The sequence below is a fragment of the Pan paniscus genome, chromosome 6 (assembly GCF_029289425.2).
Source record: "Pan paniscus chromosome 6, NHGRI_mPanPan1-v2.0_pri, whole genome shotgun sequence".
Classification (NCBI taxonomy): Eukaryota; Metazoa; Chordata; class Mammalia; order Primates; family Hominidae; genus Pan; species Pan paniscus.
Window position 1 is genome coordinate 168,108,814 of NC_073255.2, and position 27,846 is coordinate 168,136,659.

General features: G+C 42.1%; 1 protein-coding gene and 1 long non-coding RNA gene across 8 annotated transcripts in view; one reads left to right on the top strand and one right to left on the bottom strand.

Moving 5' to 3' along the window:
• MKLN1 (muskelin 1) overlaps window positions 1-27,846 on the top strand; it is a 390,597-nt gene that overhangs the window by 178,552 nt on the left and 184,199 nt on the right. The window lies entirely within an intron of this gene.
• The window catches only part of LOC103785227 (uncharacterized), a 36,481-nt gene continuing 11,097 nt past the window's right edge, over window positions 2,463-27,846 (bottom strand). For 2 of the 3 annotated variants that reach the window (XR_010112644.1, XR_010112645.1), the window contains exon 5: window positions 20,650-26,124. This is a non-coding gene — a long non-coding RNA (uncharacterized LOC103785227). Of the gene's footprint in view, window positions 26,125-27,846 lie in introns of all 3 variants that reach the window. The other variant, XR_004672647.3, reaches the window with a different exon arrangement.

The following is a 27,846-nucleotide window of genomic DNA, read 5'->3' on the forward strand; positions in this document are numbered from 1 at the left end:
GGTGATTCAGCACACAGTGCCGCCCTAGCAACTGGGTTATCTCGTGGGCTCTTCAGTAGTCAGTATCTGTTGCTTTGCACTCTAATTATCTGCTAGTATTGTGACTCTCCACTGCCCTTGCTGCTCAGTACTTTCTATTCTTTTCTCATCTCACAGCTTCTATTGCTGCATGCTTTTTGCTGCCACATGACCTCAGCTTTCTTCCTTCTCTCTGTGTATCTTTTAGTTTCTGCCCATTTCTAACTGCTGACTCCCTCTTTGTATTTCATATTCAACTCAACAAAAGAATCTGCCTGGTTTGGCTGTTCACCATCAAGTGCAGGTGGTTAGGCAGAGCCTTCTTTTAAAAAAAATTATTTTTTTAAAGTAGAAGTAAATGGGGGTCTCACTGTGTTGCCCAGGCTAGTCTTGAACTCCTGGGCTCAGGCAGTCCTTCCACCTCAGCCTCCCAAAGTGCTGGTATTACAGGCATGTGCCATCATGCCCGGCTATCAAAGCCTTCTTGACAAACCATCTCATGAGCATAGGTCTGATGCCCTAGATCAGGTGTCCCCACCCCTGGCCTAAATGGCTTTGTTTGGAATGGCAGAATAAATTGTTACGTAATTTGGTGTCCTGTCTATTAGAAACCTAGAAGGGGGTTTATGGGTGTGGCAGACATGATGACACTTGCAGGAAGTGGGGAAGGATGGTTATTAAAACCTACAAGTAGCCAGGTGTGGTGGCTTACGCCTGTGGTCCCAGCACTTTGGGAAACCAAGGTGGGAGGATCCCTTGAGGCCAGGAGTTTGAGACCAGCCTGGCCAACATAGCGAGACCTCATCTCTACAAAAAATGAAAAAACAACCCCAACCGCAAATCCTTACCAATGGACTTTAATAAGCTACAGGATCTAGTACCCACTTGTTTCTTATCTCTTACTACCAGGAAGCAGCACAGCATACTTTAGTGTTTAACAGCATGCATCACTAGAGACAGACCACCTGAGTTCCAATCCTAGCTCTATCACTTGATTGCTGTGTCATTTGGGGGCAGTTATTTAACTTTCCTGTACCTCAGTTTCCTCATCTGGAAAAGGTAAAATCAGTATCTACTTCATAGACTTGCTGGGAGAATTAGTTAATATCTTTCATGTGCTTCAAATAATGCTACTAGTAAGGGCTATTTAAGTGTTTGTTAGGTAAATAAAATATTTCCCCCCATTCACTACATTCCAGCCACATTGGCCTCATTGCTGCACCTCCAGCAGGCCAAGCACACTTCTGACCAAGGGCCTTTTTGTTTGTTGTTCTTCTAGGGGGACGCATGACCAATTTCCTTACCTTTTTCTATTCTTTGCCCAAATATTGTCTTTTAAATGATGACAATGCTATTTAAAATTGCAATTCTTGGCCAGGTGCGGTGGCTTGCACCTGTAATTCCAGCACTTTGGGAGGCCAAGGCAGGTGGATTACTTGAGGTCAGGAGTTCAAGACCAGCCTGACCAACATGGTGAAACCTCATCTCTACTAAAAATACAAAATTAGCCAGGTATGGTGGCAGGTGCCTGTAATCCCAGCTACTTGGGAGGCTGAGGCAGGAGACTCTCTTGAATCCGGGAGGTAGAGGTTGCAGTGAGCCTAGATCACACCATTGCACTCCAAGCCTGGGCAACAAGAGCAAAATTCCATCTCAAACAGTAAATAAATAAAAATGAAATTGCAATCCTCTGTACACCCCTGCTTTATTTTTCTCATTATCACTAACCTACTTCTAATACTCTATGTAAATTTGAAAATTTGTTTTTCACCTACCTCTCCCAACTAAAGGGTAAGCAAGGGCAGGGCTGTTGTTTCATTCTCTGATGTATCCCAGGTGCCTAGAACATTGCATGGAACATAATGGGCACTCATGCTCTTTGTGGAATGAATTAACAAGCTGTATTCAGGTAAACAAACTTGGAATCTATTTTGAAGATTGATTTCTAAATGAGCTTCCTATGGTGCATGTGCGATGCCAAAGATCTTCCCAAAAGTTGTTCTTTTAAGTTGAATAGAGATGATCTCCTTTCCACGATATCATTTATTTCAATAAACTGATTAGCCAACTGTCTTTTCTCCCCAAAGATATTTAAAGGTAAACTTTAGCTGAAACTTAGGTCAACTTCTCTTTAATTCCTAATGAACATACTTTGAATTAATGAGATAGACCAACTCCTAATTAATTGCTGGTAGACTCTGTAGCACTGCGATTTATCCAACATGAGCTAAAAGCTATAGCTTATCATCAGGATATGGAAAGACAAGAACTAATAACACTGACTCTAGGTCAGATAAGTTGCTAGGCTTAAATCTGTGAGGCAAATATCATCATCACCATAGTACAGATAAACAAACCAAGGCCCCAGATCACATACCTAATAGGTAATAGAGCCAGGATGCAAACCATCAGTTTCCAAAATCCATGCTTTTCCTTATAACTCATTTTATATTTATTTATTTATTTATTTATTTATTTATTTATTTATTTATTTGAGACAGAGTCTCACTCTGTCACCCAGGCTGGAGTTCAGTGGCGTGATCTTGGCTCACTGCAACCTCCGCCTCCCAGGTTCAAGCAATTCTCCTGCCTCAGCCTTCCAAGTAGCTGGGACTACAGGCATGTGTCACCACACCCGGCTAATTTTTGTATTTTTAGTAGAGATGGGGTTTCATCATGTTGGCCAGGCTGGTCTCGAACTCCTGACCTCAGGTGATCCACCTGCCTCAGCCTCCCAAAGTGCTGGGATTATGGGCATAGGCCACCGCACCCAGCCCATCCCATATGTCATTTTAAGCTTCAAATTTCTCATTTGTGATATGTAATAACAGTACTTATGTACAGAGTTGTGACAATTAAAAATAATATATATATAATGCAGAATACATATGTAATATATATAACAGAATACAGCTTTCATTTATTTTTTATATATATATATAAAATACAGCTTTCTTTTATTTAACATATATAATGCAGAATGCAGTTTTCATTATGGCTGTACTTAGGAATGATGATGCGACTTTTCCCATGGGGAATAATCACAGCTGCTCCAGTTGGATGACAGCAATAAGTTCTACAGAGGTGAGTTAGTTGGAGTAGTCACATTAAAAAAAAAAAAAAAGAAAAAAAGACATTTAAATTAAAAAAAAAAAAGTTTGAAAATAGGCCAGGCATGGCAGCTCACACCTGTAATAATGGCACTTTGGGAGGACAAGGCGGGAGGATCTCTTGAGACCAGGAGTTCGAGACCAGTCTGGGCCACATAGTGAGACCCCCACCTCTACAAAAGAAATTTAAAAATTAGCCGGGTGTGGTGGCGTGCGCCTTAAGTCCTAGCTATTCAGGGGGCCGAGGTGGGAGGATGGCTTGAGCATAGGAGTTTGAGGCAGTAGTGAGCTATGACCGTGACACTGCACTCCAGCCTGGACAACAGAGCCAGGCCCTGTCTCTAAAATAAGAATAATATAGAGTTGACCTTACGGACTGTCACTAGTCAAATTTGAGGCAAGTTGATCATGAAAGTGTTGTTTGTATGGTTGTATAAAAATGATAGTTTTTTTTGCAAAGCAAAAGCCATGCTTTCAAAGTGATTTAAAAAGTTGGGGAAGGGAAGAAAGGAGGCGAGAATGCCAGCTAATAAATGTTGAGAAAATGATGATGCTTAAGAAAAACACTGTTGTGCAATCCCCAAGGATCATCTGTAGATGATAAAGCCATTAAGTGAAAGGTTAATGGATATTAGGGCTCGAATCATGTCCCCCCAAAAAGATATGTTGAAGTCCTAATCCCTAGCACCCCAGAATGTGCCCTTATTTGGAAACAGCATTGGGGCACAAATAATTAGTCAAGATACTGGAGTAGGGTGGGCTCCTAATCCAATCTGACTGCTGTCCTTATAAGACCAGGGAGAACCTCATGTGAAGATCAAGGCTGGATTGAGGCGTTGTAGCTGCAAGCCAAGGAATGCCTAGGGCTACCAGAGGCTGGAATAGGCAAGGATTTTCCCCTGCAGGTTTCAGAGGGAGCATGGCCCTGGCAACACATTCTTTTCCTACTTCCAGCTTCCAGACAATACATTTCTGTTTTTTAAGCCACCCAATTTGTGAGTACTTTGTTACCATAGCTCCAGGAAACTAATGGGGAACAGGACTGACACAGTGCACCAAAGCATCATCCCACATATATAAAAGATAGAGCTCTCCAAAGGAGGGATTTGTTAGTTACCACTTAATCAAGTTTCAAGCTTAACAGCACTAATAGTGGGACAACCCGACATTGTATATCTCCCGATATGATGCAGTAAGAGATACACAATATCACTTTGATAGACTGATTGCAATAGGAGGATGAGTTTATTTCGCTACCACTTACCTCTGGGCTGGCTTTGTCACTTGCTTTTGCCAACATAATGCAGTTGAAGTGACAGAGTGCCAGCTGTAAACCTAGGCCTCAACAGAGGCTTCTACACTCTTTCAGACCCTGCCTTTTCCATGAGAACATGCCAGGGCTAGCTTGCTAAGTGTGAGAGGCTAATGGAACTGAGCCCAGTCATCCCAGCTGAGATCATCCCAGACTGACCAGCTCCTAGTCAACTTACCAAATGACTTGGATGAATGAATCAGTCCAGCCAAAATCAGCTGAGCCCAGTCCAGAGCAGCAGAACTACCTAGCCAATGGTTCTTAATATTATGCCACTGAATTTTGGGATAGTTTGTTATGCAGTAATAGCTAACGGTTATAGTCATCTATGTTGTAATTTTTGCATTAGTTTAAATGCAAACTGATCATGAGGAAACAATCAGAAAAATGTGTAGTGAGAGACATTCTGCAAAACAACTGGACTAGATGCTACAAAAGAGTAAGTGCCTGGCCGGGCACCGTGGCTCACACCTATGTCCAACACTTTGGAAGACTGAGGTGGAAGGATCACCTGAGGCCAGGAATTCCAGACCAGCCTGGGCAACATGGTGAGACCATCTCTACAAAAAATAAAAAATTAGCTGGGTGTAGTGGTGTGCACCTGTAGTACCAGCTACTCCAGAGGCTGAAGCAAGAGGATCACTTGAGACCAGGAGTTTGAGGCTGCAGTGAACTATGATCACGCCACTGGTCTCTAGCCTGGGCAATAGAGTGAGACCCTGTCTCTAAGTTAATTAATTAATAATAATAAAAGTCAGTGTCAGGATGAAAAGCAAATAAAGTAGGGAAATGGTTCTTGATAGTCTAGAACAGGGTTTTTCAATTTAGGTATTAAATGACATTTGGGACTAGGTCATTCTTTGTTGTGGGGGGCTGTCCTGTGAATTCAGGCTCTTTAGCAGGCATCCCTGGTCTCCAGATAGTAGATACCAGTAGCACCCCCAGTCATGACAATCAAAAATGTCTCCAAGCATTGCTAAAAGTCCGCCTTGGGGCACTGGACTAGAGAAACGGAATCAAATGCAATGTATGGACCTTGTTAATATCTTGGATCAAAGGCTATGTAGAAGACATTTGGTACGAATGAAGAAATCTGAATATGAACTTAAAGATGTTATTATTGAATCACTGTTAATTTTCCCAGGCCTGAAAATGGAACTGTAGTAATGGAGGAAAATGCCCTTATTCTTAGGAGATGTATGCTGAATTATTTTAAGTGAATAACTGTAAAGTATTCAACTTACTTTCTAATGCTTCAACGGTTAAAAATGTATATTTACAGAAAGAGATAAAGCAAAAGTGAAAAAGTGTTAATAATTGGTGAATCTAGGTGAAGCATATAGGCACATTCCTTGTACTATTCTTCCATCTTTGTGGGTCTGAAATTTTTCAAAATAAAAAATTGGGGAAAGAACGAGTTTATTGCATCTCTACTGCCTGGCTCTTCATTAATCTAACGTGATAGAAGGAGGGGGCTTGTTTTAAATGAATCTGAGTGCTCATTTTGTGTTGCCTGGGAAATGAGCTAGCTCAAACCAGGTGTGGAGAGCGAGGGCTGAGGAAGGGGGCTTCTCTCAGCCTGAGAAACTGTACACAAGCTCATCTTCCCAAGGGACCACTGTCTTCCTTTCCCTTGTGTAACATTCCACAGGAACCAAAGTCTAGATGCTGGGCAGCTTGTGTGCGTTTCCCAGATATCTCTGGTAAACAGCTGACAATAAATTCCAGGCTGCCTGGTGCCAAGATGATCTGATTATTCCTTTCATGATAAGGCTGCTCTCACACTTGCTACATACAAAAAAGAGACCCAAAGAAGGACAGAGTTCCCTTCCTTGGAACACAAACCATCTTGTGAGGCTAGCAGGTCACCCAGAGGACGATGGGAGGATGGGGTCCTTGTGCCTTCCCTTCTCTTAATGACTTTCCCTTTGTAAGTTTTCTCTTTCCACAGAAAAACCTAATTTCTTAACCTCTACCGCGTGACAGGGGAATTCAAATCAAGCTCTGGTGCATTAAAATGGCAACTGCAAAGAGACCTATTTTGCAAGAGAGCTAAGGTTTATTTTTTTTAATTTTAATTTTTGCTCTTATTTTTATTTTATTTTATTTTGTAAAGACAGAGTGTCACTATGTTGCCCAGGCTGGTCTCAAACTCCTGGGCTCAAGCAATCCTCCCACCTTGGTCTCTCGAAGTGCTGGGATTATGGGCATGAGCCACCATGCCCAGCCAAGAGCTAACATTTAAAACACAGGCAGAACTCAGAAACCAAAAAGATAAATGCTGATAAACGCATTGTGTAAAACATTTAAAACCTTTACATGATAAGAATAAAAATGACAACAACAAGAAGAAAACACCATGAATAGAGCCAAAGACAAATGACACAGTAGAAAAAGTTGCAATCCAACAGAAAAAGTGCTTATTTCTTTATTTTACTAAAAGATCTTACAGTTTTATGAGGGAAAAAAGAAAAAGAAAAAAGGCATAAAGAATAGGAACAAATATTTCATACAAATAGAGTGGCAAAAAGCCAGGTGTGGTAGTTCACGCCTATAATCCCAACAGTTTGGGAGGCCAAGGCAGGAAGATCACTTGAGCTTAGGAGTCTGATACCAGCCTGGGCAACACAGCAAGACCTCGTCTCTGCTAAAAATAAAATAAATTAACTGGACATGGTGTTACTTGCCTGTAGTGCAGCTTCAAGGGAGGCTGAGGCAGGAGAACTGCTTGAGCTTGGGAGATGGAGGCTGCAGTGAGTAATGATTCCACTACTGCACTCCAGCCTGGGTAACAGAGCAACGTTCTAGCCAAAAAAAAAAAAAAGGAAAAAACACTTGAAAAAATACTTAGCTTCATTAGTGCTTAGAAAAATGCAGGTCACAACAATGTGATACCATTTTTACCTATGAGTGACAAAAATTTTTAAATTCAATAAAACTTAGTTTTGGCAAAGTTACAGTGAAACTTACACTGTCGATGAATATAAAGGAACAACTTTTTTGGCGGTTACAATTTAGGAACATGTAACCCAATCTTAAATGTACATATATTTTGATCCAGCAATTTCATTGAAAGGAATTTATCCTACAGAGAGTCATACAAGTCCCCAATGACATGTGTATAAGGATATTCATGGAAATGTTGTTTATAATAATAGTGTAAGTAGAAATGATTTAAAGTTCATCAGTTAGGCAACAAATAAATTTATGGCCCATCCAATGATTAAAACATCTACATGTGCTATTATGGAAATATTTCTGCTATATTACTAAATGAACAAAGCAAGGTATAGGATGATATATATTATTTGCTCTGTGTAAAAATGGAGTCTATTTTATATATCTTAATATAGAAAAAATACACCAGAAATAATTAACAGTGCTTGCCTTGTGATAAGAGTGGGAACGAGATTTTTCCCTTCCATTTTAAATCAGTTTGAAGTTTCAATTTCAGTTGCCCCTTGAAGAACATGGGTTTGAATTGTATGGGTCCACTTGTATCTGGATTTTTTAAAACCAAACTCAGATAACAAATACAATAGTTGGCTCACACCTGTAATCCTAATTACTCGGGAAGCTAAAGTGTGAGGATTGCTTGATGCCAGGAGTTTGAGACCAGCATAAGCAACATAGCAAGACCCCATCTCTTTATTTTCATTTTTATGTCTTTATTTATTTTGAGATGAAGTCTCACTCTGTCACCCAGGCTGGAGTGTAGTAGCATGATTTCAGCTCACTGCAGCCTCAACCTCCCAGGCTCAAGCGATCCTCCCACCTCAGCCTCCCAAGTAGCTGGGACCACAGATGGGTGCCACCATGCCCAGCTAATTTTTTTGTATTTTTTGGTAGAGATGGAGTTTCACTGTGTTGCCCAGGCTGATGTGGAACTCATGCACTCAAGTCATCCACCTGCCTCAGCCTCCCAAAGTGCTGGGATTACAGGCATGAGCCACTGCACCTGGCCAAGACCTCATCTCTTAAAAAGATATATATACAGGCTGGGCGTGGTGGCTCACGCCTGTAATCCCAGCACTTTGGGAGGCCAAGGAGGGCAGATCACGAGGAGATTGAGAACAGGGGATTGAGAACAGCCTGGCTAACACGGTGAAACCCTGTCTCTACTAAAAATACAAAAATTAGCCAGGTGTGGTGGCGTGCGCCTGTAGTTCCCGCTATTTGGGAGGCTGAGGCAGGAGAATCGCTTGAACCCGGGAGGCGGAGGTTGCAGTGAGCCGAGATAGCGCCACTGCACTCCAGTCTGGTGACAGAGAGAGACTCCGTCTCAAAAAACAAAATATATATATATGTGTGTGTGTATATATATACACAAATACTGTGTGTGTGTGTGTACATACACACACACACAGAGACAGTATTTGCAGATACAAAGCCCAAATATCTTGAGGGCTGACTTTTTGTATCTGCCCGTTCTGTACGGCCAACTGCAGGCCTTGAGTATGTGTAGATTTTAGTATATATAGGGGCCTTAGAACCACTCCCCCGAAGTCTACTGAGGGATGATACAATTTTTATTATGGTCATGTATTACTTTTACAATGGAAAAAAAATGCACAGATTGTGCCTTGGAACAACTTTCAAAATGTCAATCAGTGCTCCTTATGATACTTTTGAAATAGGACAAGGTTGTGTGCAGGGTAAATTGTTTTTAGCTGGAGATGCGAATATGCAAATGGTACTCATCCATTGCAACTACAAGTGTGAATTTTAGAACCTAGGAAGATTTGATCAGAGCAGTTACCAAGTTCATCCTTGAAGCAGCTCAGGTTCAGCCTTTAGCCAGACTCCTATTGGAAAGCCCAGCAAGGGAAAAATAATGTAATAGGAAATTTTCTTTCTCCTTCTCTTTCTTTGCCTCTTTGTGGAATTTCTTCAGGAACATGCAAGTTAAGATATACACATGACGGCCGGGCGCGGTGGCTCACGCCTGTAATCTCACCACTTTGGGAGGCTGAGGCGGATGGATCACGAGGTCAGGAGATCGAGACCACGGTGAAACCCCGTCTCTACTAAAAATACAAAAAATTAGCCGGGCGCGGTGGCAGGCGCCTGTAGTCCCAGATACTCGGGAGGCTGAGGCAAGAGAATGGCGTGAACCCAGGAGGTGGAGCTTGCAGTGAGCCGAGATGACGCCACTGCACTCCAGCCTGGGCGACAGAGCAAGACTCGGTCTCAGAAAAAAAAAAAAAAGATATGCACATGACTCAGAGGTACTGAGATATGAAAAAAATTTGCCAAGGTGCTTGGATGATTCTTCCTCTTTACAAATGCATCATATTTGTGCCTGGCTGGTCCTCTTTAAAGCACCCAAGGTATTAATCTGAGAGGACAGCCTCTATCGGGGGAACATTTTTTTGTTCTCAGTGAAGTGGCACATTCAGTTCCTGGTGCAGGCTCACTCAATTTCCATTAGTCATTTCACAGCTGTATCTTGGGAAGAGAAAATTTCAAATACTTTTGGCTGATTTCACAAGTAAACAAAAAACAAGGCCTTCCCTCTTTTCTCACAGATCTTGTTTGTTTACAGTTTTCAAGTCAGTAAAACACGCCTGTCTTTGTAGATGTTTCTCCTAAGTGTGTTAGTTGTCTGCTGACCTATCTGCCTGGCTTCCACTCTACTCTTGTACCTAGATTTGTTGCCCTCATGTTGCAGGTGAATGCTGGACTACCCACTCTAGTTTGTTATTAAATCGATGGTGCAATTTTTGTTTGGTAGTTTAGTATTCTAAGGCTGTTCATGGGCACCATTTAGAAACGAGGGTCAACTATCAAGCGAAATACTGGATCCGATCATAGGTTTGTTATTTTTTCAGTTGTTTAAGGGCATCAGATTAGCACTTTGGGAGGCCGAGGTAGGAGGAGCGCTTCATGCCAGGAGTTTGAGACCAGCTTGGGCAACAACAGCGAGATTCTGTCTCTATTGTTTATAAAATTAAAACTTTTGAAAAAGGATATTAGATGAGTGCACAAATTTGTTATTATGGGGTCACTATGAATACTGAAGATGCACACACAGGGATCATTATTGTAGGGTAGTTTGTGACAGCTGGCCCTGTTTTAGTTATTTCCTCAAGAAGACACTTGAACAATTATTGCAATGCCTCCTCTCTGTAATTACAATAATAATCATGATGATTTTGCAACTGAATATTCAATTCAGGGTGTATACACTCAACTACTGTTTTTAGCTTGTTTCTCTTTTTACATTGATGTCAGGTGCTGTTGTCAGAATTGAACAGAGAACCATTTTTCTGGTGAAGGTCAATGAACTACATGAAAAAAGTAATCTGGGGCCAATACAGGGAATTATAAGAAAAATAATTACAGTTAGGATTTAAGGAGTGCTAACTATGAGCTAGTTTTTTTTCTCCTTGGAGAGAGAAATATAATATTTTCAGCACTTATCTGCTTTTAAAACTAATAGAATATCTCATTTAACCCTTTTCCCATTTAGAAAAAAAGTGTAGCTCGCCGCCAGCACTCATTTAATTTTACATAAACATGCTCTTTGAGGCTGAAGCAAATCTGACTGATTTTCAATGTGAAAATAAAATATAAAAACTGTTCTTAGAGTTAATTCTAAACAGAACTAACATCAGAATCGTCTGAATCATCAGAATTGTCTATTTCAGAGAAATGGGATTCATCAAATGAATCTTTGGCCAACTGTTCGTTAACGATGTTAACGTCGCACATAGGAATGCTACGTTTTCTAGGATTTGACATTTTCAGCGATCGAGAATTACTGTATTTTGTAAATGGAAATACCACCTCTAAAAATAGAATGCTATAAACATAATGATGTCTTTTGTTTCCAAAGTCAATATACTAGAGCGATGTGAAAATAATAATAAAAGCAAGATATTTTGTGGCAAAGTTATCTCGGGGTAAACGCTGCAGCCACAAGCGCTGCTGGTGAGTATTCTTGGGGCAAACGAGAAAAGGGTTAATAATTATAACTATCTGACAATGCTTTTGCTTCATATTATAGTCAATTAAGGAGCTGGGAGTGGGAAAGATGATGAAGCAGAGAAGAGAGGTGTGTAATTGTGGGTAAGGGGGAGAGAATAGAGACTAAAGGAAAATAAGACACGGAATAGTGAGGTGCAGAGGCTAAGAAAGAAATACAATAGGTGCAATAAGAATGACAATGACGAGGTTGGAGAGCAGGTGAAGGAGACGGCAGGCAGGAAGGGAGAGGAAGGGGAAGAGAAAAATGGCTGGAGAGTGGGGAGAGAGACAAGTTTGGAGGGTGGGAAAAAAAAGCATTTGTGTTTGTTTTTAAGATCAATGTGGGGCTGGGGGTGGTGGCTCATGCCTGTAATCCCAGCACTTTTGGAGGCCGAGGCAGGTGGATCACTTGAGGCCAGGAGTTCAAGACCAGCCTGGCCAAGATGGCAAAACACTGTCTCTAGTAAAAAAAAAAAAAAAAAAAAATCGCCAAGTGTGGTGGGGCACACCTGTAATCCCAGCTACTCCAGAGGCTAAGGCAGGAGAATCGCTTGAACTCCAGAGAAAGAGATTACAGTGAGTTGAGATCACGCCACTGCACTCCAGTGTGAGGTGACACAGTGAGACCCTGTCTCAAAAAAAAAAAAAGAAAAAAAAAAGAATGTGGAATCTCTAGAGCGTGGCATTCATACCACCATCACCTGTTACTGGTTCTCTCTTTGAAATACTGATTAGCCACTGTTCATAACTCTGTATGTATTCAAATCATTTTAATTGTAGACCTGATGGATACGGTGGGAAGGCAGAAATGGAAATCTTACAAGGTGGATGTTTATGCTGGCTGCCATTGCAGTATTTGGTTTCTTCATGCTGGCTTTTCGGGAGAAATTCCAAAGGGAGGAGGTGAGCTCAGCTGTCAGTTACTAGCAGCTTCCTGCCTTTTCTTATCCTAAGACTTAATGTGAGAAAGTCTCAATCTTGGCTGTACATAGACATCTTTTGAGGAACGTACAAAAATGTTGATACCTATGGTAGGTAAAAGAAAAGTTGATGCCTAGGCCCCACCCCTAATATGTAATTGGTTTGGGATGTGGGGTGAGGATTTTTAAAGTTCCCCGTGTGAAGCCAAGGGAGAGAACTGCTGCTCAGAGGCTTCGCTATAAATATGTTCACCAGAGAATCCCATTATAACACTGATTATTTTGGGGGCTATGACATCAGTGAACTAAACATTCAGTTGGATAAAACTCAGCCAAAGGCCAGAGGTTCTCGACCTTTGTGCTATACATGTAGTAACTGGCATAGCTGTGAATTGCCTGTGGAGCTGTGGGAAGAAGGAGATCCTCTTGAGGCTTATTTGGAACTCTGCAGGAAGAAAAGAAGTCATCAACATGAGAAAGGTCTCTATTAAAAAATTATGTTCGAGAAATACTGAACTTGATTTTAACATTATGAGGGCATCTAGTGTCTCTTGGAAGGCAAACTTCAATTGTCCTTTTCAGACTAATCTGAAATCAGTCCAGGGAACCTGGAGAAATGGTTTGCTTCTTTTCTGCTTGTTTGTTATGGTCTATAGCTCAGTTCATTCCTTGTCACATAGGACAGCCCTGTGTTTTCTTGCCCTCTGACCTGCTCTCCAAACTTCCAGAATATGGTTCTTTTCAGGAGTGAAGCTATCTAGGATTTGCTATCACCAGGCTCTCCTACCTCTGTCATTCCCCAGTTCTCTCTGTTGCAGTAACACTGAACCTTATTTAACCTGCCCATCACCTGTGTTGATATTTTCAAGGGGAAGAGGTGGAGATAGAAGCTATCCCACCAGCCCCATCCTTTGATGCCAGGTAACATGTGCAATATTTCCATTTAGAGTGGCCTTCCGTAACCAAAACTCCCAATCTGGGAAGGGATTCTGATATGACAACTTTCATGTGAAATAGGAAAAGTTTAATTGACAATGCCACAGGGGCCAATACCTGTAGGAGGATGGGATTCTTTCTAGATGATTGTGCTATAGGGATAGCGTTCATTAGGAAGTGTGGTATTTGGCCTGTGGCCTTATGGAGATAATACTATTTCTATCGCCTCTATTACATTTTACATTCCAACCCTTTCTGAATGCTCCATGTATATTAATTCATTTAGCATCTGACTACTCCTTTGTGAGCTCCTCAATAACCAGGTGTACACCCAGCCCCTGACTCATGGGAGGTGACCTATAGATGTTCACTAAATAAATGGATGAAAGTTTAACCAATCCAAGTGGAAGCAGGGGGAAAATGAAAGGAACTACTTCCGTCTCCTTCACAAAGACCAGGCTGACGATCTGACTTGTGGTGATGGGAGAAAAGTGTGGAAGATCTTGACTTAACATTTCTACCTGGAGCGCTGGGGTACTCTTTTTCTGAGCCAATTTCATTCTTCCCAAAAGGCTGTTTGGTTCCAAATACACTAGGCATCAGTGTTAATTGCTTTTCTGAAATATCATTTTGTCAGCTTCGTTTAGATGTGGTAATTTGCAAAGCAACCCCCAGCAGTTGACAGTTCATCCATAGCTGAGTGGTGTTCAGACATTTCCTGGGATTCCTGCCCGCCTTCTATGCAGCTGGCAGTGTTTGCCAAACCAGGATATGTGCTCAACCGGGATTAACTTGGAACCAGTAGTGCTTTGTTGTGTCTGAGATTTTTTAAAATTCTGAAAGGGTGAAGGCCAACCATTAGTCCAGAAAATAAAAGTGCAGTAACTTATAATTTAAGAATTAGCAGGTGCTTCAAGATGACCTAGTCCGCACTGGGTGGATGAGGAAATTATGGTTTTGACAGGTTCAATGAGAAGGTCAGCTGGCTGGTTGCTGAGAGGCCAGGTCTACAGTCTGTATCGTTTGTGTGGTACCAAACTGTGCACTGGGGTCTCTAGATTTATGATTGTGTGGATGTGTTTCAGCTACTGTTTCTTTCTGAAGCTCTTTTTCCCTGGCCAGAGACTTCCTGAACCTCCTTCATACATGTTTCAAGGTCACAGCCCAGACCAAAGTGTTTACAAAAAAAACTAAGCACTTATAAAGAGGAATTATTGCCAGCTCCTGAACTCCCAATGCCCCAGCTCCAACTAAGCTCTGCAAACCAAGGAAGGGATGAAGTGGTCTTTGGAACCAGGAATTTCTTGGTTTGGATGCCAATAGGAAAACGGATGAATTCTGTCTGATTTCTGCAGCAGGCGGAGGCTGCAGCTGCTGTTGCTGCCACCTCCTGGGAGAAGACAGACCTTAGCTTCATACCTGAAGCCAGCCTCAGTGTTCACCTGTGTCTTGGGCAAAGGGCCCATTGGGGCAGGACTGAAATTACTTTCTCCTGGAAAATAAAAGGGATATCCCCTTACTCAACAAACAGAACCCTGGTATTCTTTGCTTTTTGTTTGTTCGTTTTGGCAAGGTTATGCTTGAAGAAATAATCTCAAACAATGACAAAGTTGTAATGAGTTAATACCGGAACCATGAGAGAGCAGAAATAAGATTGAGGCAGAACCATTTGTTTTAGGAAAGTATCAGAGATTCCATCTCTTGGACTTCTGAATCCTGGGGTGATGTTAGGAATGCACTCACTTGAGAATTGTATGATATAAAGGATGCATGAATTTGGTGAGTCTCAACCTCTAAGAGTCTCGGTTTACTTGTGGGGCTGTTATGAAGATTAATTGAGATAATGCATGTAAGTTCCTCATACGAGAAGTGTTCAATGTGAATTATTTTGAGGCAAGTTCACTCTTATATCCCCATTGTGATTTTCTATATTTACGGACCAAAAAAACTGACCAACAGCCCCATGCCTTTAATTCTTTCTAGTCTTCTGATTTATAGATGATCCCTAAGCAAACTCCTTTTATTTATTTAAACATAATAATACACTAGTGAGAAGAAATTCAGGAGGAACTAGGAGATTCAATTTAAAAAATATTTCTTGAGTGCCTATTATGTGCTGTATGTGTACAATATAGGTATAGGCCTCAAAAATGTCCCCTGAAGTACATTAGGAAGACCAGGCACAGTGACTCATGCCAGTAATCCTAGCACTTTGGAAGGCTGAGGCGGGAGGATCTCTTGAGGCCAGGAGTTTGAGACCAGCCTGGGCAACATAGGAAGACCCTGACTCTACAAAAAAATAAATTAGCTGGAGGAAGTGGCCCATGCCTGTAGTCCTAGCTACTCAGGAGGCTGAAGAGATAGGATCACCTGAGCCTAGGAATTCAAGGTTGCAGTGAGTTATGATCATGCCACTACTGTACTCCAGTCTTGGCAACAGAGTGAGACTCTGTCTCTAAAAACAAAACAAAACAAAAAATTACATTTGGAAAGTGGTTGAGAATTGGGGACTTGGGTTCTAGATTGAGATGTGTAAACAGCCTGGTTGTATAAATGACCTTAGGCATGGCAGCTAACATATTTGGATATTAGTTTCTTCATCTGTTGCATAATAATATCATAAAAGGAAATGCTTTTATTTACAGCAGAGCTTGCCTAGGGGATAGCGCATTGAATTCTGTGTTGTGCTTCAACTGCCCTTTAACAGTTAGCGCTGTTAAAGAAAACATGAATTTTGAGTGATCCTGGTAAGCTGAAGGAAAACCCTTATAGGACCTATCTGAAGAATTTTTTCCCATGAAATATAGGTCTTGTTTTAACCAATCACATAGAGAGCTATGGATTTACTCTGGCCTATTTGGAGTGTTTGTTTTTCATCCTTTGCTGTGGTTTGAATGTTTGTGTCCCCTCCAAAATTGATCTTGAAAAATTCCCAATGCAACAGCGTTAGGAGTTGAGGCCTTTAGGAGGTGGTTAGGGAATGATGCTCTGTCCTCATGAATGGGATTAGTAACCTTATAAAAGGGCTGGAAGGAGCTAGGCAGGCCCCCTTTTTGCCCTTCCATCCTTTCCACCATATGAGGACACAGCCATCTGTCCCCTCTGGAGGATGCAGCAACAAGGCGTCATCTTGGAAGCAGGGAGACTGGGCCCTCACCAGACACTGAACCTGCGGGCGCCTTGATTGTGGACTTCCAACCACCAGAACTGTGAGAAATGAATTTCTATTCTTTATGTGTTACCCAGTCTCAGTTACTTTGTTATAGAAGCATGAACAGACTCAGCTTTAAATAGCATAGCAACCGTGAAACCCCTTCCTAACAATTAAAAACACATGCTTTTTGCCCTCAGCCAACTGGTGTGTTCCTTTGCCTGAAAAATAAACTCAGCTGTGTTTGTTTTGCTTTGTTAACTTTGGTGGCCTTTAGTAATATTATTATTTGACAATTTGAACAGTACTATAGAGTTTACTTAGTTCCCATATAGCAACTTATTTGGGAAGAAATGTGATGCAATCCAACAGGATGGGCTTTTGAACCAAAAATATTCTGGGTCTGTCACTGATTAGCTCTATTTCCTTGGATAAGTCATTGTATCAGTCAAGGTCCCAGTCTCTGCCTAGAATTCTTTCTGTTCAGGCTTTGTGGGGGTGACTCTTCATCACTGTACTAGTTTAAGTATTACCTTCTTAGAGAAGCTTTCTTTACCATCCAATCTAAAAATTACCCTGGTTTAGTCTCTACATAGCACAGACTAAAATTATCTGGTGGACTTATTTGTTATATTTTATTTTGCCCCACCAGAATATTAGCTGTATGAAGTAGGGCCCTTGTATGGCCTGTCTGCTTACCCCTGGCACATCACAGCCTTTCCATAAATATATGTTGCAAGGAAAAGAGAGTGGATAGCGACAAACCAAACACAATGAGTTATTCTCTCTCTCAGGGAAATATTTAATATGGAGACGCATACTGAAAGGCATTGGAGAGTGATATGGTTTGCCTCTGTGTCCCCACCCAGATCTCATCTCAAATTATAATCCCCACGTGTCAGGGAAAGGACCTGGTGGGAGGTAACTGGATCATGAGGGTGGATTTCCCCTATTCTGTTCACGTGATAGTGAGTTCTCAGGAGAGCTGATGGTTTAAAAGTGTGGCACATCCCCCCTTGCTCTCTCCCTCCTGCCACCTTGTGAAGAAGGTGCTTGCTTCTCCTTCACCTTCCACCATGATTAAGTTTCCTGAGGCCTCCCCAGCCATGTGAAACTGTGAGTCAATTAAACCTCCTTTCTTCATAAATTACTCAGTCTCAGGTAGTTCTTTATAGCAGTGTGAGAATGGAGTAATACAGATAATTGGTACCAGGAGTGGGGCACTGCTATAAAGATACCTGAAAATGTGGAAGTGACTTTGGAACTGTATTATGGGCAAAGGTTGGAACAGTTTGGACGGCTCAGAAGAATACAGGAAGATGTGGGAAAATTTGGAACTTCTGAGAGACTTGTTGAATGGTTTTGACCAAAATGCTGATAGTGATATGGACCATGAAGTCCAGGCTGAGGTGGTCTCAGATAGAGATAAGGAACTCACTGGGAACTGGAGCAAAAGTCACTTTTGCTATGCTTTAGCAAACAGACTGGTGGCATTTTGCCCCTGCCCTAGAGAGCTGTGAAGCTATAAACCTGAGAAAGATTATTTAAGGTATCTAGCAGAAGAAATTTCTAAGCCGCAAAGCACTGAAGATGTGATCTGACTGTTTATGAAAGTTTACAGTCATATGCATTCACAAAGAGATGATCTGAAATTGCAACTTATGTTTAAAAGGAAAGCAGAGCATAAAAGTTTGGAAAATTTGCAGCCTGACCATGTGGAAGAATAGAAAAACTCATCTCCTGGGGAGAAATTCAAGCTGCCAGCTGCAAAAATTGGGTAAGTAAAGAAGAACCAAATGTTAATTGCCAAGACAATGCAGAAAATGTCTCCAGGGCATTTCAGAGACCTTCATGGCAGCCTCTCCCATCACAGGCCCAGAGGCCTAGGAGGGAAAAATGGTTTCATGAGCTGGTACCAGGGCCCCACTACTCTGTGCAGGCTTGGGACATGGCACCCTGCATCCCAGCCACAGTTGGGGGATGCAGGGTGCCATGCCCATTTTAGCCACAACTACAGCTCCAGTTGTGGCTAAAAGGGGCCAAGGTACAGCTTGGGCTGTTGCTCCAGAGTGTGCTGCCCCATGTCTTGGTGGCTTCTATGTGGTATTGGGCCTGTAGGTGTGCAGAAGGCAACAGTTAATGTTTGAGAATCCTCCGCCTAGATTTCAGAGGATGTGTGGAAACACCTGGATATCCAGGCAGAAGTCTGCTGCAGGGGTAGAGCCCTCATGGAAAACCTCTACTAGGGCAGTGCAGAGGGGAAATGTGGAATGCGAGCTCCCACATGGAGTCCCCACTGGGGCACTGCCTAGCGGACCTGTGAGAAGAGGACAACCATCCTCCAGGCCCCAGAATGGCAGATCCACCAAGAGGTTGTACTGTGCACCTGGAAAAGCTGCAGGAACTCAAGGGCAGCCCATGAAAGCAGCTGCAGGGGCTGTACCCCACAGAGTCACAGGAGCGGAGTTACCTAAGGCCTTGGGAGCCTACCTCTTGCATCAGCATGCTCTGGATGTGAGACATGGAGTCAAAGGAGATTTTGGAGCTTGAAGATTTAATGACTGCCAAGTTTCAGACTGGCAGTGGGGCCTGTAGCCCCTCTGTTTTGGCCAGTTTCTCCATTTGGAATGGAAGCATTTACCCAATACCTGAACCCCTATTGTATCTTGGAAGTAACTAACTTGTTTTTTTATTTTACAGGCTCCTAGGCAGAAGGGACTTACCTTGTCTCAGAAGAGACTTTGGACTGTGACCTTTTGAGTTAATGCTGGAATAAGACTTTTGGTGGCTGTTGAGGAGGAATAATTGTATTTTGCAATCTGAAAAGGACATGAAATTGGGGAGGGGCCAGGGGCAGAATGATATGGTTTGGCCCTGTGCCCCCACCCAAATCTTTTCTCAAGTTGTAATCCCCATGAGTCAAGGGAGGGACCTGCTGGGAGGTGAATGGATCATAGGGGCAGATTTCCCCCATGCTCTTCTCATGATGTGAGTGAATTCTCATGAGATCTGATGGTTTAAGTGTTTGAGACTTCCCTCACTGGATCTCTCTCTCCTCCTGCCTTGTGAAAAAGGTACTTGCTTCTCCTTTGCCTTCTATCATGATTGTAAGTTTTCTGAGGCCTCCCCAGCCATATGGAACTGTGAGTCAATTACACCTCTTTTCTTCATAAATTACCCAGTCTCACGTAGTTCTTTTTTTTTTTTTTTTTGAGATGGTATCTTGCTCTGTCAGCCAGGCTGGAATGCAATGGCATGATTTTGGCTCACTGCAACCTCCACCTCCCAGGTTCAAGTGATTCTCCTCTCTCAGCCTCCCAAGTGGCTGGGATTACAGGCATGCATCACTACGCCCAGCTAATTTCTGTATTTTTGGTAGAGACAGGGTTTCACCATGTTGGTCAGGCTGGTCTTGAATCCTGACCTCAGGTGATCCACCCGCCTTGGCCTCCCAAAGTGCTGGGATTACAGGCATGGGCTACCGTGCCTGGCCTCAGGTAGGTTTTTTTTGTTTTGTTTTTTGTCTTTTTTTTTTTTGAGACAGAGTTTCACTCCTTTTGCCCAGGCTGTAGTGCAATGGCACGATCTCAGCTCACCGCAACATCCATCTCCCAGGTTCAAGTGATTCTCCTGCCTCAGCCTCCTGAGTAGCTGGGATTATAGGCATGTGCCACCACGCCTGGCTAATTTTGTATTTTTAGTAGAGTTGGGGTTTCTCCATGTTAGTCAAGCTGGCTGCCAACTCCCAACCTCAGGTGATCCACCCACCTTGGCCTCCCAAAGTGCTGGGATTACAGGCGTGAGCCACTATGCCCAACCTAGGTAGTTCCTTATAGCAATGTGAGAATGGACGAATACAGATTTTACTCTCTGTAAAGATGGTAGCTTGTGGGGGATGATAAGACAACTGGGTCACTAGAGCTGGTGTGTCACCATAGCTGCTGTTATGCCTAAAAAAATGATGATCCATTGTCCAGTTTTCTATAAGGTTCAATATGTCTCAATCTTCGAATTGCAAGGGAACTAGACAGATTATAATTTCCAGGCTTTCCCTGTGTATCTTACAATAAACCCCATCACTTAAAATCATGTCCTGTAGACAAAGGAGAGTTAAGATGTACTGAGGAGTTCTGAGGGTCTAACTACTAGGAGCCTCCTGCAGATTTTGAAATTTCTCTTGTCTTCTATTTTATCTTACCATTGTTGACCTAAAAGGAAGAAGCTGAGGCAAAATTAATATAAGTAGAGAGTTTATTTGGGACAAGCTTGAGGATTGCAACTTAGTAACATAGATTCTAGTTGCCGTGAATATACATTCTGAGTAGCAGCAGTTACAAGTGGATTTTTTTTTTTGGAGGCAGTTTCACTCTTGTCACCCATGCTGGAGTGCAATGGTGTGATCTTGGCTCACTGCAACCTCCGCCTCCTGGGTTCAAGACATTCTTGAAGTCTTGAGTCTGCCTCAGACTCCCAAGTAGCTGGGATTACAGGCACCCACCATCACAGCTGGCTAATTGTTGTATTTTTAGTAGAGACAGGGTTTCGCCACATTGGGCAAGCTGGTCTCGAACTCCTGACATCAGGTGATCCGCCCACCTCAGCCTCCCAAAGTGCTGGGATTACAGGTGTGAGCCACCACACTCAGCCACAAGTGGATTTTTTTTTTTTTTTTTGAGACAGGGCCTCGCACTGTTGCCTGGGCTGGAGTGCAGTGGTGCCATGTCAGCTCACTGCAAGCTCTGCTTCCTGGGTTCACGCCTTTCTCCTGCCTCAGCCTCCTGAGTAGCTGGGACTACAGGTGCCTGCCACCACGCCCGGCTAATTTTTTGTATTTTTAGTAGAGACAGGGTTTCACTGTGTTATCCAGGATGGTCTTGATCTCCTCACCTTGTGATCCGCCCACCTTGGCCTCCCAAAATGCTGGGATTACAGGTGTGAGCCGCCACGCCCGGCCCACAAGTGGGTTTTTAAAAGGAAAGAAGAGGCAGTTCCTGAGTTATTTACCAACAATTTACATTAACATAACATAAGCTATTGATTGGCTATCCATTATTAAGCTATAGGATATGGGTTATAATGTCTGGTGCAGCACCAGTAGGCTAATTTTCAGCTACTTGTGGCAATAGTAAGCAGTATAAAAAGATGAGTACGTGGCTCAAAAGGGGGTGTGTGTAGGACAGGATTGCCGTCTCATTTTAATACCTCTCTGGATCTGATAATTGGAAAGGACTTGCATTCTTCAGATAAAAGTTCTTTTTCTCATTTCTTCCTTTTGATCAAAAATCTTTCTTTTTGAAAGCACTGATGATCAAAATCTGAGTGTCAAGGTATCCCTCATTGCCAGAAAGGCTCATGCCCAGGTAGTCCTACCAGTCATTGATTTATAGCTGCGATCACTTGTGGAATCACCTCTTCAGTGTACCATGAATTTAGTTTTCTCCGAAGAAATAAACCAATGAGAGATACACAGCGGAAATATTTTGAGGTTCCCAGGCCTGTCAGAAAGTGACATTCTTTACTTAACACAGGACAGAAATCTTGAAAGGGAACTACGTAGACAAGGGACCAGGCCAGTCTTTCCAAGAGGCTTTCTAATTGCCTCTATAGAGTCAACCTTCATTCTTCAAAGCAGTCTGGTCATATCTGAAAATATGTCATTCCAGTCAAATCCTTAGTAAAATAACAAGTGTCTCCAATTATATCCTGTTACAGAAAAAAGATTCTTATTAAATGTATGCAAATAACTAGATTGCCATAAAATAAGAGTACTCATGAATAGTTTCCAAATTTTGGAGTAATCAGGTAGAGAGAAAGGCAGATGTTTCAATGTTGCTCACAAAGGTATTTTTACCCAATTGTTATAAAGTATAAATAAATAGCTCAAGGAAAAAAAGTTTTCTTGACTCTGGAAGACAAAATAAAAAAAAAACAGCAATGTTTTAAATAAAAAGTCAGCAAATCATTTCAGTCTTCTGTCAGTTCAGTCACATGTAATTAATTCGTGTTCTGCTTGATGTTGAGTTAGCAATCTAAGGAACACATCAGTTTATTACATACCTGAAAGTTGTTACTTAGTCCAATGATATGATATCCAAAGTTATCAGAAACCTGTATTCAAGAGTACTTGTCAGGATCCTATTCTATGAATTTCCTTGAAGAAAAAGCAAATTTTGAATTATAGACAATTGTAACTGCTTTATGAGAAGAAGAGAAATAAAACTAATGGTTTTAGATAGCAAAAGACTTAGAATAGCCATGGTTAAAGATGCAATTGACAAGGAAATTTGGTTATTCCTGTGGTTTACAACAGTTTAACATAATAATCATAATTATGACTGATAACATATACCAAGACACATTAAAATTTTAGGAATCTCATACAAAACACATTCATCCTAATATAACTCAAAGAAAGTTAAACACCATTATTTCTTTGACAATGCTTTCCATATGATTTTAACATGCTAAATATGCCTAATATTCCTCTCTTGGACTTCCAGAGGTTCCTTTTGGAAAATACTTAATTTAGAATTTGAAATTTGATTTTAGGAAGTATGTCCAATTTAAAAGTTTAAAATATTTGACCAAATAGGATCATAAGTCACTATAAAATAGTATTCATTCATTTAGCCAAAGTGATAATTCAAAGATTGCAAAAAGCAAAACACTTTACTCTTTGATAGAGAGTAAACTCGGTTTTCCAAACAATCCAAAAACCTTATAAAGATGGCATGAGACCAGCAGAATCTCTCTTTCCCATTTTTTTTTTTTACTTAAAAGGTGAACTTTTTTTTACTGTTTCTTAAAAATACTTAAAAATCTTATTCAAAAGAGAAAACCAAATTTTACTTTTGCATCAGTATACTATTAATCCGAAAGCTAATTTCATTAAATCCTTATAAACAAATCTATCAAATCTCAGGCAGGTATTTTTTTTTGTTTTTTGTTTGTTTGTTTGTTTGTTTTAGATGGAGTCTCACTCTTGTTACCCAGGCTGGAGTGCAATGACCTGATCTCAGCTCACTGCAACCTCTGCCTCCCGGGTTCAAGTGATTCTCCTGCCTCAGCCTCCCAAGTAGCTGGATTATAGGCACCTATCACCATACCCAGCTAATTTTTGTATTTTTAGTAGAGATGGGGTTTCACCATGTTGGCCAGGCTGGTCTCAAACTCCTGACCTCAGGTGATCTGCCCACCTCACCCTTCCAAAGTGCTGGGATTACAGGTGTGAGCCACCGCATCTAGCCCTCAGTTTTAACTGCATAAAATTTCTATAACCTTTAAAAATTTTTCTATTAAAGAGCAGATTAATGCTCCAAGAAAGCCCTGTTATTCTGAAACAGGGGTCCCACATCAGTGTGCTTTAAATATCAATGCATAATTTTTAGAAAAGTTAATAATCTCCTTCTAATTTTAGCCAACTTTATCACATACAAAATTCTTTTCATGAGATTAATCTTATACAAACCTTTTACAACTTGCTTACACCTTCAGTTTTGTCCTATACTTCATTTTTCTTATATTGGTATTCTACTTAGGACAAAGATTTACTATCCCCCTTATCATTTTGACCAAAGTCCCCTCTTACGTAAAGGAAAAAAATTACCCTTTTCAACTTTCTTTACATCTTCTTTATATGCTCTCTATGTAAATTTCTGGCCTAGTAGTTTTAGTTACATATATTAACCACAATGTTAACTCTTAGTAACCCTAATTTTCAGTGAAAAACCTAAGAAGTAAGCAACTTTATGTACCGTATGCAGAGCTCAGGACAAATGACAGTGCTATGGAGACAATGCCTGGAGGATCCAACTCCTTGCAGTAAAGCCAAGAGGCACAGCTCAACTAGGGATGATGGGGCCCAGGCACTGTCCCCAGGGCCACTTGTCTAGTCCTCAGAATCTAAAGGCTCAAATCCAAAGACATAAGCTCATAGACAAATTAAGCAAATAACAAAAAATACCATAAAAGCAATGGCCTTATGACCTTAAGACATTTAGCAGAGACAGTATAAACCAGTCTAACCAATAGATCTAGGCAAACATGTCTAAATTAAAATTTGAAGACGTTTCTATTTTACTTTACCAATAATTTAAAAACTATCTTAATTTAAACCCAAGATTACTAAAGTCAAGTGACCATGAAAAGCATTTGGGTTGGTTATATTATTTATGAGCACTTTTTCTATAAGTCAGTGGTACCATGTAGACAATATATAAACAGACATGTATACATGGTACACATAAATCAGACAGACACAGATAATGACTTTATAGCTTTAATTAAAAAATTTTAGCCACATTGAAACTGCTGGTGAACTGAGGTAAGAAAAACAAAACAAAACCAAGCAGAGAAAAAAATTTTAGTCATGAGACTGGTAAAACTCACTAGTTTTACAAGGACAGTTGGATTCAAACTGTACCTTTGTAAATGGAAAAGTTTAAAGTTTATCTGTTCCACATGGCTGAAGCTCGTACCGAGTTTTAGAGAAAATGCAGTAGTAACTTTATATCTCAAAGCACAAGGAGAAAGAATTTAAGCCTTTTCAAGGAGGAGTTTGGGTGTGTTGGAAGAAAATTAAAAATGGATGCCAAGGTAACACAAAATCACAGGAATCTATCATTGGATTTTATAAGGAGACCTATTTCACTTAGATAAGTAGCTTTTAATTTAGTCTGTTTTCCAGTTGGATCACTGAGCTCAGGGCAGAGCCCATTAAGGAGCAGGGCCATCAAAGCATTTACAGTTTTTAGAGCCTAATAATTTAAATATGTGAAAAGCATATGCAATTGAAGGCAGAGCATCTAGAGCTTTATGAATTAAGGATTCCATTTTTAGGCTGAATCCTGGGTCCCCAAAAAGAGGGAAACTCCATGGGACTGGGCTATGCAACACTTTCATGGTGTACTTCAATACAAAAACATTTCTCTAAGTATTTAAACCGTGCCTTTCTTATCTTAACCAGCAAAGAAACCAGTAACTCCCTGTAGTAATAATAATAACCATTCACTGTAAACAACTGCTGTCAGCCACCTCCAGTACTATAGTTCTCACCAGTAACTTGCCAGCCATCACATACACAAAGGTTAAGTGTTCTCTCACAGAACAAAGTAATATCCAGTACTCCTAAAAGTCAAAGGGATCAGGCGACACGATACAAAAGAGAGCAGAGTTTTGTGCTGGAAACTGTCATGAAATCTCTCCATGACTCTTCACACTCCACAGGAAGACAGAAGACCCCAGAAAGGGAGTGAGAGGCATCTTTTTCTGTCTTCCTTTAGGGGTCTGAGTCATTAGAAGTCTCCTCTAGATCCTTTCATGTGGTACTGAAGACAGCAGAGAGATGGGAGGAGGTTGAGTCTCATTTTTGTTTGTTTGTTTTTGAGATGGAGTCTCGCTCTGTCGCCCAGGCTGGAATGCAGTGGTACGATCTCGGCTCACTGCAAGCTCCGCCTCCCAGGTTCACACCATTCTCTTGCCTCAGCCTCCCGAGTAGCTGGGACTACAGGCACATGCCACCACGCCTAGCTAATTTTTTGTATTTTTAGTAGAGACGGGGTTTCACCGTATTAGCCAGGACAGTGTCGATCTCCTGACCTCGTGATCTGCTTGCCTTGGCCACCCAAAGTGCTGGGATTACAGGCTTGAGCCACCGTGCCCAGCCCTTGTTTGTTGTTTTGAGAGAGAGGGTCTCTCTGTTCTGCGGTACTGAAAGAAAAATAAAAAAAATAGAAACAGGGTGTTGCTCTGTCACACAAGCGGGAGTGCGGTGTGACATGATTACAGTTCATCTAGCCTTGACACATTCTGGGCTTAAATGATCCTCGACCTCAGCTTCCTAAGCAGCTGGGACTACAGGCACACACCACCATGCCAAGATAAGTTTTGTTTTTACTTTTTGTAGAGACAGGGACTCATTACATTGACCAGGCCGGACTCAAGCAATCCTCCCACTGTGGCCTCCCGAAGTGTGCTGGGATTACAGGCATGAGCCACCATGCCTGCGTGAATCTGTTTTTAATGAAGCTGGCTTTTGACTATGGAGTTCTTAAACACTTTTCGAGAAGGGGCCAAGATGGCCGAATAGAAACAGCTCCAGTCTGCAGCTCCCAGCGAGACCAATGCAGAAGGCAGGTGATTTCTCCATTTCCAACTAAGGTACCCAGTTCATTCCATTGGGACTGGTTAGACGGTGGGTGCAACCCATGGAGAGCAAGCAGAAGGGTGGGGCATTGCTTCACCACGGAAGTGCAAGGAGCTGGGGGACCTCCTTCCCCTAGCCAAGGGAAGCCGTGAGGGACTGTGCTACCCAGCCTGGATACTGTGCTTTTCCCACGGTATTTGCAAGCTGGAGATCAGGAGAGTCCTTCGTGAGCCTACACCACCAGGGCCCTGGGTTTCAAGCACAAAACCAGGAGGCTGTTTGGGCAGGCACTGAGCTAGCTACAGTTTTTTCATACCCCAGTGGCGCCTGGAACCCCAGTGAGACAGAACTGTTCACTCCCCTGGAAAGGAGGCTGAAGCCAGGGAGTCAAGTGGTCTTGCTAAGTGGGTCCCACTCCAACGGAGCCCAGAAAGCTAAGAACCACTGGCTTGAAATTCTCACTGCCAGCAGAGCAGTCTGAAGTCAACCTGGGACAATTGAGCTTGGTGGGGGTAGGGGCATCTGCCATTACTGAGGCTTTAGTAGGCAGTTTTCCCCTGATAGTGATAAGGAGACTGGGAGGTTTGGACTGGGCAGAATTCACCACAGTGTGGCAAAGCGGCTGTGGCCAGACTGCTTCTCTAGATTCCTCCTCACTGGGCAGGGCATCTCTGAAGGAAAGGTAACAGCCCCAGTCAGGGGCTTACAGATAAAACTCTCACCTCCCTGGGACAGAGCACTGGATTGTCCCCAGAGCACTGCGGAGGGGCTGCTGTGGGCACAGCTTCAGCAGCCTTAATCTTTCCTGCCTGCTGGCTCTGAAGAGAGCAGCTGATCCTGACAAAGGGTATTCTCCCAACACAGGGTACCAGCTCTGCAAAGGGATGAAGTGCCTCCTTAAGTGGGTCCCTGACCCCCATGCCTCCTGACTGGGAGAAACCTCCCAACAGGGGTTGACAGAAACCTCCCAACAGGGGTTAACAGACACCTCATATAGGAGAGCTCCGGCTGGCATCAGGCTGGTGCCCCTCTGGGACAAAGCTTACAGAGAAAGGAGCAGGCAGCAATCTTTGCTGTTCTGCAACCTCCACTGGTGATACCCAGGCAAATAGGGTCTAGAGAGGATGTTTAGCAAACTGCAGCAGACTTGCAAAAGAGGGGCCTGACTGTTAGAAGAAAAACTAACAAACAGAAAGCAACAACAACATCATCAACAAAAAAGACTCCCACACAAAAACTCCCATCCAAATGTCATCAGACTCAAATATCAAAGGTAGATAAATCCA